General features: G+C 44.3%; 2 pseudogenes across 2 annotated transcripts; one reads left to right on the forward strand and one right to left on the reverse strand.

Annotated features, from left to right (window-relative positions):
* The first annotated feature begins 5,438 nt into the window (after nucleotides 1-5,438).
* LOC309826949 (protein S100-A10-like) lies at nucleotides 5,439-5,743 on the forward strand (annotated as a pseudogene). Its single transcript has one exon. The product of its transcript is annotated as a protein S100-A10-like (transcript).
* Nucleotides 5,744-12,427: 6,684 nt separating this feature from the next.
* Nucleotides 12,428-13,030, reverse strand: LOC309826950 (BET1 homolog; annotated as a pseudogene). The gene is made up of 2 exons: nucleotides 12,866-13,030; nucleotides 12,428-12,650 (listed from the first exon to the last, which is right to left on the reverse strand). The product of its transcript is annotated as a BET1 homolog (transcript).
* Between the last annotated feature and the right edge of the window lie 417 nt (nucleotides 13,031-13,447).

Below are 13,447 nucleotides of genomic sequence, written 5' to 3' on the forward strand. Positions count from 1 at the left end.
CTCAGAAATATGTAGGGTGTCAAGATGACATGTACATACGCTCCTATTAAAGTCTGGACCCAGACCTAAATGTTCACCTGTTTGGATCCAGGGTCTCGAATCAATTGCATGTACATAAACACCCACAAGGACAAGTGCACCTTTATGGAGGAGCCAGCCGGCTGGCGAGGTGAGAAGGTCAGCCCCTACCCTCCACAGCGTTGAGTCGACTCTCACCCTCGGAGGCAGATGGGCACCCAGGCACACGACGTCCCCACTCCCGGAACACGCGGGCCACCAGAAGGCTTGACAGCGGTGGCAGCGGTCACCGGCCTCGCGTGCCAACCAGAGTGGTGACCGTGTCTCCACCCGGGCCAGACAGACCCAGCAACTCGGCACAGGTGCAGGGACCAATCGCAGTGTGTCTCTGGGCTCACAGCCAATGGGGACGCGCGGTGGCCAGCCAATGAGGGTGCAGGCAGTGGAACAGTGTAACATTTTGTCTGAAGGCTACACAAGAAGGCGGGGAGAGAGGGGTAGGGGCGGGGCTGAACTTCTCACCTTTGCCTGATGGCTCCTTTCCAAGCGGAGGCCCAAGGGGCAGGGAGGGGATACCTCTGTCACCTCAGGTGCCCCAAACGGCTTGTATGTGCCCACAGAGAACTGAACGGATGTCCTCCGACTGGGTCTGCTCACCTGACCTGGAGCCCCAGTATCTTCATCCCTCAGACGGGGCTCTGACACCTGCCTTACGGGGTTATCCTGAGACTTATAGAAGAGGAGGTCAATAAAGGGTCTAGAGCAGAGGCTCCCTGTCTCAGGGGAAAAGATGAGAGCATGCAGGCGTGAGGAAATAGACGCGTAAAAGGGGGAACCCGGGAATGATGTTTTAAACTAGGGAAGAAGAAATGGGGGTGGGGCTTAAGAGGGGCTGGGCAGAAGAGGCCTTTAAAAGGGGGGATCAAAATAGCAAGAAGAAAAGAGAAAAGGTGCTGACTCTTTGAGACAAGAGGAAACATATTCCTCCAGCTTAGGGAAAAAAATTCATTTTACCCCAAATATAGATAGACTCATGTGTCTAGGATTTTTTTTTTTAACATCTTTATTGGAGTATAATTGCTTTACGATGGTGTGTTAGTTTCTGCTTTATAACAAAGTGAATCAGTTATACATATACATATGTTCCCATATCTCTTCCCTCTTAGGTTTCTTTTTGCTTGAATTCTTGCACCCCTGAATGTTTCAGGATGTGGTGTTCCCATGCCTTCAGTTTTACCCTAGGAAGCAGCAGCCAGGCCAGGTGCCCCTTGCTGCTCTCTGACCTGGGGCAAGCTGCTTCACCCCGGGGCAAGGGTGAACCTGAGGTCACACAGACTCGCTGAAGCAACCTGGGCCTGGTGGCGCTCAAATTGGGGTTCTGATCCAGGATGCACCTCAAAGTGGCCGTGAGGATCACAAATGAGTTCTACCTAAAGCAGACAAATAGGGCGCCTGGCCCGCGGCGGACACTCCTGAAATTCAACTTCGGGTCTTTGTGGAACATTAAATTAAACGTTGTGTTATGTAGAAAGAAACTGCCACACGGAAAGCGCCCAGTAGGAGCAAATTCTCCTTCTCCCTTTCAAGGTGAATGTAAAATGTTCATTTTAAAATCAAATTCAGCCTAGGTTGAGGCCCTGTCCCTGCTGGCTGTCCATGACCCAGGGTCACGGAGGGTCCCTGAGGAATGGCTTTTCTCCCCTCCCCCACTCCCTGGTTTCTCTTCCCTGGGAGCAGAGGGCATTCAGGAGTCTGTGTACCTCTGTCTTGGAGAGCCTTACGTTTGCACCGAGAGGGCACATAGAGGTCCAGGAACCAACCTGCCTGGCCTTCATCTAGTCATCCCCTCCCCCCATCAACCACCAACCCACACTCATCTGCCTCACTGGATGAGGCCCACTGGGGAGCAGATCTGCACCCAGAAGAAATGCAGTCCTGGGGTGGGATGTTGCTAAGAGGGTTCCTTACCTGCCGCAGCCTGATTTCTTTATAGAAAATGAAGATCTGTGGTCCACTTAAGTCAACCTTCCCCGCAGCTGTGAGGCAGGAGGCTCTGCTCATGAACCCTGGGACCTCTGGGTGGTCTCTCACCAGTTTTGAATACAATCAGAGTTCTCCATGGCAACAGCCAAGGACACCCCATCACCTTCTGACCCTGACCCCTCCCTCCCAGTACCAGAGATCCTGCCCTGTACATGCCTCCTCAAGGTAACATAGATCCTGCCCCCAATGCCAGCCCCCTAAGTAGCATAGATTCTGCCCTGAAATACCTCTGCCCTCCACCAGTCTGACAGCACTTCCTCCCCTCAGATCCAGCTCCACACCTGTCCCAATGGGGAGCTAACATTCTTGCATTAATGCCAACCCAGTATGGCCACCTGTGTTCTGTGTCCTCGGCCTTAACTTTCTGGTTGGAGAAACAGCCTTTTTCACTTGTTCTCCATTGTTGGGGATGACGTATTTAAGATCATTTAAAAATAAAAATGGAGGAACTGTGGTTCAGGCGTATCCAATGGAGCCGGGTGGCCATTGTGGATGTGGTTTCAGACACATTCTTGCATCAACTCCTGAATTTTCTGAACTATCTCAAACTCAAGGACATCATCAGCTGTTTTCAAAACAATATCTGCTAGCAGCTGCCAGTTGCAACCTTATGGTCTCAGGGTCTCCCCTTATAGCTATGCAACCATTTTGGGCCCCAACCAATCCGTGCTTAACAAGCACCCTTACTTCGTGCCAGCTCCAATCCTAATTCTTGGCAAACAACTTATTTAATTTTATGGGTTTTGCATATATAAGCCTCCTTCATTTTGTGGTCCGGTGGAAGACAATTCAAGTGCTTTTTGCATCTGTGTCTCCTGGGCTACAGTCCTCATTTTGGCTCACATGAAACTCTCCTCTATCCCTTATTATAAATTGTTTATTGATTATTTACACCAACATTGTTTTCCATCCACTTCATGTGATGAAGGGCAGGGGGTCTCAGACTCTATCTCCTCCAAACAAAATAAGAGTGATGGATCGTGTATTGAACACCTACTATGTTCCTAATCCTTGTGGATGACCTTGTGAAGCGTCTTCTCTTGCTCATTTTATAGATGGGGAAGCCAGCTCAGAGAAGGGCAGTGACCTGCCTGAGGTTTAAACACCTAAAGTTCTCTCTGGTCTTCTGCTCACCACGCCTCCTTGGGTGGCATTTAGTGAAAGGAATATCAACTATCTTTGACCAGAGAGAAATTTGCACGATTTTGTAAGTTTCGGAGCAAAAGACCCTCAGCTGTGAACTGAGGTCTGTGGACAGTAGCTTATAGGGAGGGATGAGGAAGGCAGAGATCCATGGAGACGTACATTCTCTGACTCCAGTTAGGAGCTCCCAGCACTGCTGCTAAGAGGAACCTTGGATGCAAACTCAGATGGGCTTTTGCCCTCCATTTCCTTTGCACAAGGGCAGATTCTGGCTTCCAGGAGAGGCTGGGAATATAGTAGGCTCCTTTATGGGGAGCAGGTATTGCTGGGTCAGCATGGCTGGGCACTTTCTGCTGTAGAAGAGCAGATATATGACTACCAAGACATGTCCCAGGGTGAGAGTACCCATCCTCCCCTGACCTCCAGAGTAAAACTCCCAAAGGCTCAGGGCCTGTCATCATGACCCAGCACCAAGGGACTTCCTTCTGGGGTTTCTGTTTTAAGGGTTTAATGTATATGAAAGTGTTTTGAAATGTAGAAAGAACTATACAAATACTGACATAGAAAGTTGAGCCTTGAAACTATAAAATTCCTAGAAGAAGACATATGGGAAAATCTTCATAACATTGGTTTTGGCAATGATTTCATGGATATGACACTGAAAGAACAGGCAACGAAAGCCAAAATAGACATCAAACTAAAAGCCTTCTGCACAGCAAAGGAAACACTCAACAGGGTAAAAATGCACCCCAGAGAATGGGAGAAAGTATTTGCAAATCTTATGTCTCATAAGGGGTAATATCCAAAATATGTAAGGAACTCCTACTACCCAACAGCAAAAAAACAAATAAGCTTTTTAATAAATGGGCAAAGGACTTGAACTGTTTTGAAAACAAGACATACAAATGGCCAACAGCTATATGAAAAGGTGCTCAGCACCACTAATCATCAGGGAAATGCAAACCAAAACCACAATGAGATATCACATCATACCTGTTAGGATGGCCATTATCAAACAAACAAAGTCTGGCAAGGATGTAGAGAAATTGGAACCCTGTGCACTCTTTCTGGAAATGTAAAATGGTGCAATTATTAGGGAAAACAATATGGAGGTTCCTAAAAAAATTAAAAATAGAACTAACATATGATCCAGCAATCCCACTTCTACGTATTTATCTGAAAGAACTGAATGCAGGATCTTAAAAAGATGTCTGCACGCATGTTCATTTCAGCATTATGCACAATAGCCAAGAGGTAGAAGCAACCTAAATATCCATTGACAGATGAATGAATAAAGAAAATGTGGCATAGACATACCATGGAATATCATTCAGTCATAAAAAAAGATGGATAAACCTTGAGGACATTATGCTAAGTGAAACAAACCAGTCACAGAATGAGAAATACTGCATGATTCTACTTATATGAGGTATCTAGAGTAATCAAACTCACAGAAACAGAGAGTAGAGTGGTGGTTGCCAGGGGCTGGGGGAGTTGCCAGAGGGAAATGGGGAATTGCTGTTTAATGGGCATAGAGTTTCAGTCACGGATGAAAAATTTCTAGAAATCCCTGTACAACATTGTGCATATAGTTAATAATATGGTACTGTACACTTATGAATTTGTTGAGGGTAAATCTCATTTTATGTGTGTGTGTGTGTGTGTGTGTGTGTGTTTACCACAATTGAAAAAAAAAAAAGAAGAGGCTAAGTGATTTACTCAAAATTGAAAAGCTAATCAATGTGGTCTCATTTTGGGTTTTTTCCCATTATTATAGTGTAACTCATGAAACTTTGTGGTCAAATGTATTCTTTACTCATTCTATATATATATATATATATATATATATATATATATATTTTTTTTTTTTTTTTTGACCACACTGCATGGCATCCGGGATCTTAGTTCCCTGACCAAAGATCAAATCTGCACCCTCTGCAGCGGAAGCATGGTGCCCTAACCACTGGACTGCCAGGGAATTCCCCATTAAAGAAATATTTATTGCATGTCCACTATGTGCCAAACATTGTTTTAGGTGCTGGAGATATGACCATGAACAAAACAGACATAAATGCTGATCCTTGTTGAATTTTAATTCTAGTGCTGGGAAGATTAAAAAAAAAAAAAGACCAACGTGTTTATAGTATATTAGAAGGTGATAAACTAAACCCGCATCCCAGCTAGCCAAGTGACCCCTCCACACCTTGCGCTAAGGTTTCAACAGACCTCACCGAAATGCCATGTCAAATGGAACATGCCATGGAAACCGTGATGTTCACGTTTCACAAATTTGCTGGGGATAAAGTCTACTTTACAAAGGAGGACCTGAGGATACTCATGGAAAAGGAGTTCCCTGGATTTTTGGAAAATCAAAATATTGAAGAATCTGGACCCGTAGTAAGATGGTTAAGTGGGCTTCCAGAACTCCTTTTTGCTAAATTCTGGGCTCACTATTGCGTGCGATGACTATTTTGTGGTACACATGAAGCAGAAGGGAAAGAAGAAGGCAGCATGGAGCCATTACTCCCACCATGATTAGAGTTCTCCCACTGGGGCGCTTAAGGAATCTGTCCCATAGCTTCCCCCTGTATAAGGATTTCATGAGCAGATAGGGCCCCTTAGAAAATGTACAAATAAAATCCAACTCCCATTTGACAAGCAGAGAAAGCAGAGTCAGTTAAAGCCAGATAAGCTTTTTTTAAAAAATAAATTTATTTATTTATTTATGGCTGCATTGGGTCTTCGTTGCTGTGCGCACGCTTTCTCTAGTTGTGGCGAGCGGGGGTTACTCTTTGTTGCTGTGCATGGGCTTCTCATTGCAGTGGCTTCTCTTGTTGTGGAGCACGGGCTGTAGGTGCGAAGGCTTCAGTAGTTGTGGTTCGCAGGCTCTAGAGCACAGGCTTAGTAGTTGTGGCACACGGGCTTGTTGCTCCGCGACATGTGAGATCTTCCTGGACCAGGGATCGACCCCGTGTCCCCTGCATTGGCAGGTGGATTCTTAACCACTACGCCACCAGGGAAGTCTCAGATAAGCTTTTTTTTTTTTTTTTTTTTTTTTGCGTTATGTGGGCCTCTCACTGTTGTGGCCTCTCCCGTTGCGGAGCACAGGCTCCGGACGTGCAGGCTCAGTGGCCATGGCTCACAGGCCCAGCCGCTCCGCGGCATGTGGGATCTTCCCAGACCGGGGCACGAACCCGTGTCCCCTGCATCGGCAGGCAGACTCTCAACCACTGCGCCACCTGGGAAGCCCCCCAGATAAGCTTTTCATTTTTATATTGGTCACATCCTCTTGCCCTCAATAAACAACTTACTTTTTTTCATTCCTAAAAAGATGGTGATATGATAAAGGCTAAGAAGGAAAATAAAGCAGGGGAGGGAGATAGGGAGTACAGGGGGAGGCGGTCCACTTTAAATAGGTAGCGGGCATAGCAAATGCAAAACCCCTTGGGCAGGATTGTGTCAAGTGCAGAGCAAGGCATCCCTGTGGCTGGAGCAGAACGAGAGAGTGAGTGAGGAGGAGGATGGTGAGAGATGAGGTTAGAGGAGCAAAGGGCAGGGGGCAGGGCTTTCCTGGGACCTCTCTGGCTGCCGTATCAAGAAGAGGCAGTGAGGAAGTGATGGGGGAAGACTGGAGGCAAGTTAAGCCCTTACAATAACACAGGTGAGAAAATATGAGAGCTGGTGGTGGACGAGGTTAGAAATCACTAGATATTGAAGACAAAGCCCACAGAATATCCTGATGGGTTGATGGTGGGAGGACACCACAGAAAGAGGGGAGTCAAAGGTGACTCCCTAGTTTTGAGCCTGGAGAGCTGGAAGGATGAAATGAAAGGATGAGGAAGACCATGGGTCAGGCAGGTTCAGTTCTTGTAAATCAAATCATTGGTCAACTCCTTTATTCACTTGCTACAGAAAATGAATTTTAATTATACAAAGCATACACATTCCCCTTGTAAAAATGGAAACATTTGAGCCCACCTTGGTCTTATCTCCACCTTTATAGATTTAACTACTGTTATTTGTTTGGTATGAATGCTCCGAGATCCTTTGCTAGATGTTTACATAACTACAGATATTCCCTTGGAAAATATAGTTTTGTGAGTTCTGGAAGGAAAGAACTTTACATAAATACATCACTCTGCAACTTGCTGTTTTTATTGAATAATATGAGTTGGAAATGAGTTCATACTTGTACATAGAGATCTACCTCATTTGTTTTCATGGCTGCATAATATTCCTTATATTAGACAACTTTAAAGGAATGGTGATTTCATTTGAAAGTGGAGAAAACTTTTGCAAGGTGTATTAGTCAGGGTTCTTCAGAGAATCAGAATATATTTATACAGGGGCAGAGAGAGGTGTGGGGGACAGGCAGGGGAAGCTGCCCTAATTATTGCAGAAGGTAGAAACAGGATTGCAGAGAGCAAGGAGTTGTTTTTTAGGAAAAGTGGCAACAGAGGTGGGATTCCCCCATGCTGTCCTCAACTCAGTGTTTGCGAAGGCATATTTCTTATTAACCTAGGAGATGTGAATTGTTCCAGCAGTGAAAGTGAATGATTTTATAGACTCATAAACTCATGGATTCCTGCTGCTGGCAGTCTCATGCCATTATTGGCAGTTTACTGCCCTGTGCAAATGGGGACTTTGCTGCCACGTGGGGTGGAAGGCAGAGGGTTGGAGGCAGGCAGGTTCTCACTCTAATTTGAGCTGCTCCTCAAGAGATATGATCATGGGACTTCCCTGGTGGCACAGTAGTTAAAAATCCTCCTGCCAATGCAGGGGACACGGGTTCGAGCCCTGGTCTAGGAAGATCCCACATGCCGTGGAGCAACTAAGCCTGTGCGCCACAACTACTGAGCCTGTGCTCCAGAGCTCCCGAACCACAACTACTGAGCCCACATGCCACAACTGCTGAAGCCCGTGCACCTAGAGCCCGTGCTCTGCAACAAGAGAAGCCACCGCAATGAGAAACCCACGCACCGCAACAAAGAGTAGCCCCCGCTCTCAGCAGCTAGAGAAAGCCTGCGTTCAGCACTGAAGACCCAACACAGCCAAAAATAAATAAAAATAAAAATTTAAAAAATTATTTTTAAAATAAAGGAGAAATGTGGTCTGGGAGAAGGTGGATCACTTTCAGTCTTTGGGATAATCTTAGAGATAATCTCTAAACAGACAGACCAAGGTTCGCAGCAGGTGCCTTATACCAGCATGAGGCCCATGGACTGTAAGGGCTGGAAGGACCCCAGGGTTCTTCTTAACCCAAGGTCTTTATGTTGCAGCTGAGGAAGCTGGACAACTTGATCATCAGAGTTCAGGTGTAAGGTCCTATCTTTTGTTCTGAAAACTGAATTGTATAAGCATAGGATTGGGAATTCCGAGTTTAGCATCAATTTATATTTAAAAGTTTTGGGTGGATCATTGATAAAAGCTTTGTGTGAGTCAGCACTAAGATATGGTTATGAAAAATAAACATGCTATATTTAAAGACAGTCATTATATTTATAAAATAAAATTAATACATGGTCATGGTAGGGAATTAGAAAAATATTAAAAAGTATATAGACAAAGTCAGAAATCACCCATAAAATCCAACATCTCTACTACCTAAAGCCAATAATTGTAGATACTTTGTGTGTACGTATAGGTCAAAAATATTGTATAAGGCAATCATGTTGCATCTACAATTCTGTGTTGCACTTAAAATCAAACTTTTTATTTTGAGATAATTGTAGATTCACATGCAGCTGTAAGAAATACTACAGAGATCCCACGCACCCTCTACCAAGTTTTCCCCAATGGTAACATCTTGGCAAAACTATAGTACAATATCACAAGCGGCACATTGACATTTATAATCCACTGATATTATTCAGATGTCCCTCTTTTACTTAAACACATTTGTGAGTGTGTGTGTGTTTAGTTCTCTACAGTTTTATCACGTGTGTAGTTTCATGTATCCACAACCACAGTGAAACCCAGAATAGTTCCAGTACCACAAGGAGTTCTCATTTTGCCCTTTTATAATCACACCCCCTTACTCTCACACCTGCTCACTCATTCCTGACCCCTGGCAACCACTAATCTGTTCTCCATGTCTAAATTTTGTGTTTTCAAAGATGTTATATAAATGAATCATAACGGCCTTTTGATATATATATATATATAAAACATTTTAGAATTGTTTTTTTCCAATCAGCATAATTTCCTTGAGATCTGTCCAGTTGTGTGTCACTAATTCACTTCTCTTTATTGCTGAGTACTATTCTGTGCTATGGATGTACCAGTTTGTTTAACTAGAGGAGGTGAGGTAGGTCAGCTGTATTGCCTGTTGTCCCTGTTTATTTTAGCCTCTACCAAAAAGAGTTGAAGGACATCAGGGTTGTTTCCAGTTTTGGGCGATTAAATAAAGCCACTATGAGCACTCATGTACAACTTTTTATGTGAAGATATGTTTTCATTTCTCTGGGACAGATGTCCAAGAACTTGATGACTGGGTCACGTAGTAATTGTGTGTTTAATTTATAAGAAACTGCCTAAAATTTTTTTTGAAGTGTGAATCACATTTTTTTTTCCTTTTGGCCATGCCACGCAGCTTGCAGGATCTTAGTTCTCAGACCAGGGACTGAATCCGTGCCCCCTGCAGTGAAACCGCGGAGTCCTAACCACTGGACCACCAGGGAAGTCCCTGAATCACACATTTTTAACATGTAGTGTGAATATTTCTCTAAGTAATAAAGTAGGCTTTGCAAAAAAGATTTTAAATGACAACATTATATTGCATGGGATGGGTATAGCATAATTTATTTAAGCTTTTCCCTAATGTTGAACATTTTGGTTGTTTCAGATTTCTCTTTCCCTGTAGAAATCCTGATTAGACGCCTGCATGTGCAGTTGGTGTGAAGAACAGGCCGGCTGGAACTGTTCTTGCCGTGCCCAGTGATGAGAAGGTTCTGAAAGATTGATTTGTGCTAACTTCACTGCACAGGGGCCTGAGGGAGACATCAGAATGCCACCCTTTTTGTCATTCAGAAAGAAATACAACCATCGCACACACAGGGAGTATGCATGGTACCACTGGCATAAACGACATCCCCTTTGGCTGGGTTGGAAGGCTAACATAATTGTAAACTCCTTTTTAGTTTACCAGGAGAAAGACACCAGAATGCCACAACTCTTCCTGTGGTCAAGTGCCAGGGTGATCAGATGATCCCCTGGTGAGCTTGGAACCAGGAAAAGGGTGGACTACCTCTAATGGCTCCATTTTCGTGGTCTAGTGCCTTCTTCTCATCTTGGGAATGGTCTTGTCATAGAACAGAACTCAGGATATCTGCTGGCCGAGATGCCCACGAGGGCTTCAGTGGGCTCTGCCCATGGCCACTCTCTTGATTTATGCATGTCTGTGTGCAAAACCTCTTCTGATGGACACAATATTTATTTTGTGAATTGATGCCCTCAATCAAGTCCTGTGAGCCAGTAGCTTTTCTCTCTCCTTCCATTGACTGTCTTTGGTTTTTGATCCATTTTGGGTGGATTCTGCCACTCAGCACTCAGTGGGAAATGCAGTTTCCTCATTCCTAAGTTCTTGGAGGATACTTTACTGTAGCCTCTGAGTACTTACAGCTTCTACTATTATAAATAACTTTCATTATTACAAATAACTTGCGCTCTTATAAACAACCCATTCTACATGCACCTTGTCTTTTTAAAATTATTTCTTTAAGGGAAATTTTAGAAGCGTCGTCATTGGGTTCAAGAGTATGAACATTTTTTTTGTTGGTGGCGGTGATCATTGATAATGCCATCCCTAGAAAAGTATAATAGCGCATTCTGGAGCTCTGTGAGAACGCCCACTTCATGTTATGTTTATCAATACTGGCCAGTAGATGTTTTAATGCAAATTTGGTAAGTGAAAAGGGCATCTGTTCTAATTTGTATGTCATCGATTTTCAATGGGCTGAGAGCTAACGTGTCAACAGCCTGCCCCCTAAGGCAAGGCCAAGGGTTATCAGCAGGGCTGGGCCACTTCCAGTTTTCAGAAGTGCTCAGAACTTTGTATGGCACTGACCACAGTAAGAAAAGATTCCTCTGCTGAAGGCAATGGCGATGGAAGCTCTGTACTGAGCATGTAACTTGGAGTTCCAGGCAGTACAGACAGGTGGGCTTCATTCATTCATTAATTCAACAAACAGCTCTTGAGTACCTCCTTTCAAGGGGCTATGCTAGGAATTGGAGGATCAGCCAGACACACTCTCTGCTCTCAGGAGTTTATAATCAAGGAGATGAGACAGACAGATAGTTACAAAGCAATGTGATAAGCACAAACAGGGTGCTAAGCCCTAGGAACAGAGAGAGGGAAACACCAAGTGCAACCTGAGGGGTAAGGCCAGGGATGACTAGGTTGTCTTTTTTTTTTTTTTACTTTTCTTGAACATTCTATTTCCATTCAGAGCTTAGCAATTACTTTAACTTCACATTATTCTGTCATAAATGATAACCAAATGGCCTAAGTAGTTAAAATCATAAAACTATTATAAGCCAAGTCAATGGTATATATATAAAGTTAATATAAAATGACAACTATACGGGTACACATTTGTTTTGAATCTTACTAGAAATATGCCAAAATAACAAGTTTTATTAAAGAATGAGGTCCTTGGGCAGAGGCGGAAGAAGAGTCATATCATCAAAAATTATTAGGAAAACTGTAGGTAAAAAGACATCAGCCTACAATTTTAACCAAATAGAGGAGGCAAGGAGAGTACATCATCAGGGGCGATGACAGTTCAGGGAAATACATTTACCATCCATCACAAACTTTCTCACCACCTCAAGAGCTCAGCACAAGGCTGTCCAGGCATTGTTATTTTCCCACTAAGTTTCTTTATGTGGAACATAAACCTACATTTATGGTAACAACAGGATATTACACTGCTATTTAACCTGACAGCAAAAAACAGGAAAAAAACTTCTTAGGGCCAGACTGACCTCGGCCCATGTCAATACCCCTGAAAATAGGGGCAAAAAAATGAATCATTAAGAAACAGTATCCAAAGAGCACTGTATTATCTAATGTGACTTATAAGACAAGTAAAATCCAGTAATCTTTGATGGAAAAAGCCATAGCATTATTTGAAATTTAGGAATGTTTTGATGCTGAATTTTTACTGAAGTGGTACTCCAAGCCGTGAAGTTGGAACAAATTCCAAACTCACAGTTGCTTGCATCACCTCGGTTTAATAATCCAATAAATGACAGAAAAGGACAACCATGAAACCAGCAGCTTTGTTTGGCCCCCTCTGGATAAAATCTTCAGTTTTCCCATGGCTTGACCTAGAAATCCAGTTGTAGAATCAAACTGTGAATCCATTTCAGCTAATAATTTATTTTGATGTTTAACTTCATGGCCTATTTCAATGGAAAGAGATTTTATAGCAGTTACTTTGTTTCTCAGACTTTCTTGCCTTTTTTTTTTTTTTTTTTGCGGTACGCGGGCCTCTCACTGTTGTGGCCCCTCCCATTGCGGAGCACAAGCTCCGGACGCGCCGGCTCAGCGGCCATGGCTCACAGGCCCAGCCGCTCCGCGGTATGTGGGATCTTCCCAGACCGGGGCACGAACCCGTGTCCCCTGCATCGGCAGGCGGACTCTCAACCACTGCACCACCAGGGAAGCCCTCTCAGACTTTCCGTGAGTCTCTCATTTTCTTCTTCACCGGCACTATACCCACTATTAGGGTAGCCATAGTTCCCATAGTTGCCAGGAGGTACTCCTTCACCCAGGCCTGCACGCCTCATCCTGCCAGAGGAGCGGGGGAAAAGGCGGGCGGAGGGGTGGTTAGGAAGAGGCCAGGGGCCGCCCCGACCGCGTGCTCAGTACCAGGGCCCGGCGAAACACCAACTTCTTCCCCTAAAGCGCCACGACAACAATGTAGTCTCTAGGTTGAGTCTTAAAGGATAGGAGTTCAAGGGAACAATCACAGGCAGAGTCAGGCAAAGGATCGTGTGAAAAGAAATCTCAGAAACTGTAGGTTAAACAAAGGGCAGCCCAGAACATCAAGATTAGAAGTAAGGGCAAGAGGTGAAATTCTAAGGTACCCCAGAACCTTAGAGAGCTCCAGGTGCTCTTATAACTCTGATCTGTTATCTGTGGCACCCGGGGTTAAACTGATTGATCCCTGCCCCAGGCAGAATGCTCCAGCCATTAAAGAGACCCTGCATGGTGAGTCTGAGCTCCAGTACTCTTCAG

This window comes from Grampus griseus (assembly GCF_964374135.1).
Source record: "Grampus griseus genome assembly, chromosome: 9".
Lineage (NCBI taxonomy): Eukaryota > Metazoa > Chordata > Mammalia > Artiodactyla > Delphinidae > Grampus > Grampus griseus.